Source organism: Trachymyrmex cornetzi, unplaced genomic scaffold (assembly GCF_001594075.2).
Source record: "Trachymyrmex cornetzi isolate Tcor2-1 unplaced genomic scaffold, Tcor1.1 scaffold257, whole genome shotgun sequence".
NCBI lineage: Eukaryota > Metazoa > Arthropoda > Insecta > Hymenoptera > Formicidae > Trachymyrmex > Trachymyrmex cornetzi.
The window spans coordinates 522,936-525,496 of record NW_017297238.1 but is presented as its reverse complement, the minus strand read 5'-3'; positions in this window follow the sequence as shown (position 1 = coordinate 525,496).

The following is a 2,561-nucleotide window of genomic DNA, read 5'->3' as shown; positions in this document are numbered from 1 at the left end:
TAAATTCTTTGTGATTTTATCCGTTTAAGAAGTGTTTCACTCTTTTTGCAAAAGTTTTATTGATGTTATACGATGAGACTTCACATATAAAGTGTTACATTCAGCCTCCTGTTTCTCTGAATTGGTGGCTAGGCTCAAGTTAAAACTTTTATGAAATTAATGTCCCTTCATATAGAGTACTTTGGCGTATGATTCAGTTAAAAATTCGAGTACCCAAAAATGGGCTAAATTTAGCGTCACTCTTTGCTCTCACATTGTGAGAACGATAATGCAGCAGGAATACCGCACGACTTATATCAAATATTGACAGCAAAATCACAGCAAAAATTGAGCACAGCGTGCCGTCACGATGTGACTGTCCAAAACACGGTATATGTATATTGCGATCTGCTTTATCAGCTGTTGAAGAGAAAAACGCAGCAGAAATAGTGCATAATCTGTCGTCACATGTTATATCGTACCATAGTTTTCCCATTTACCGATAGACGACGTATCAATCAATATTTATCTCGTATTTAAATTTCTGTCACGGGCAAATATAAAGACTACATAACGTGGCCAGTGAAAATAAAAATGTGTAATATTTTCTTATCGATTTAATTTCTGACACAATTCCTGTAGAGAATTCTGAATATTAAATTGATTTTTTTTAAACCAAGCAAAAATTCTCTCATTACGGAAAATTATTTATTTATTAATACTATTTAAGATACAAAAAAATTAAAAATACAATTTCTATTTAGCAAGATCTTATTCTGATTAAGTATACTTCTTTAATAAAAATGCATTTAGTTAATAAAAGTTAAATGTATGATATAAATTATATTTATTATGCGTGTTTTCTCTGCAATCACGTCGTGCCGGCAGGCTGTGCTCGGTTTTTGCTGTAGTTTTGCTGTCAGTATTTGATATAGTAACTCGTGCCGTAGTCTCGTCATGATTTCGCTGTCACAATGTGACGTCAAATCATACTTGATTTTTGCTGTCCTTTTGCTTTTAGTATTTGAAATAGCAAACTTTGCCCAATATTTGCTACGTATTTGCCGTCACGATACTTATAGCAAAGAATGCTCAATTTTTATTGCATTTCTACAGTCATTCTATGTTGGCAGATTATGCTGTTAGAAATTAAGCTTAATGAGGAAGCAGCAGCTTGATATCTGCTGTACATCATAATCAAGTTTACTGGCATACTGCTGGCATACTGCTAGCACTTTGCTATCTAGGTGACTGGATGTTCAGTTGAACTGCATAAATTCCTATCAGGACCAAATATTGAACAGATATATCATAGCTATACATCCACGATTATGCAGGTGTTCATGGATCGTCGAAGTGCAGCGGTTTCCAGACGATTTCAGAAATCAAGCATAGTAAATGGCGGTATGCAATCGAATGGGTGACCGCTTTGAAGTACTATGAAATTAAGTTCCCGAATTCAGGGAAAATCTTTCTTATTTTTTTCATCATAATTTTATGATGTGTACTCTGGAACAAGATAATTAATCAATAATAATATTCATTTTAGCAATAAAACTATAAAATTAATTAATTTTAGTAATATGCGTACCTAAGGCGTACATTATCGGTACGGCGTACCGGCGACGAGATATTATTAAAAACCGTCAACCCTGGGCAAATTTTCGGCGGTATAAAAAGGGCCCCAAGGGCCCGGAGGTAATTCAAGAACGCTGACATTACCGACAATTAATATAAATTTGACAATTGATATCATTAACATAAATATTTGGCTCATGCATTATTAAATTCATGATTTTTTATTACATATATGTCCCATAAATAAATATACATACTTGTAAAGCTGTAATATCCTATATATTGCAAAAAAATCACAATTTTTTCTCTGCAATTATCATCTTTATTGATAATCAAACTTTGATGATAACACTGAAATCTCAATTTTAAAGAAAAATCGAGTATCATTGAGTTATAAATGCATAAATACATCTACTAAACTAATAAATCTTAAAATTAGTACAATATTATCAGTTTTTAACTCTTAATCACTTCAATATTCACAAGGACGCGAACTCCCGTGAGGATGTCGGTCTTTAATAGTATCTCATCGGTAGGTGTACCTAAGGCCGCGGTCCGATTCACTTTCACAACGCTTAAAAATCATTTCATCCTTATTGTTTGTCAAATGTTAAACGAAGACAAACGATGTTCATGAGCGTTGTCAGCATGAATTGGACCACGGCCTAAATTTGCATCACTGAAAAAACGCTAGATCTACTGGAAATGATTCGCTGTTGCAATCTGACCAATTGCGTGACTTGGCAGCCATTTATAGTACTAGTGACATATTTCTATGTCATTTTATCCTATACATTCTATCTCACATTATCCTACACGTCTTATCTTGTTTGACATAGTTTAAACGCAGTTTCATAACATGTCGGCCATGTTTAGTACTCTCCTTAGGCTGTGTTCCAAAATTGTTTGTCAGCGCTGGCAGTACTGCCAACACCGTTCCAAAAATTATCGTAGCACGCTGTGGCAGTGCTGCGAGAGGGTAAAGACGTCATTAATGTTGTCGT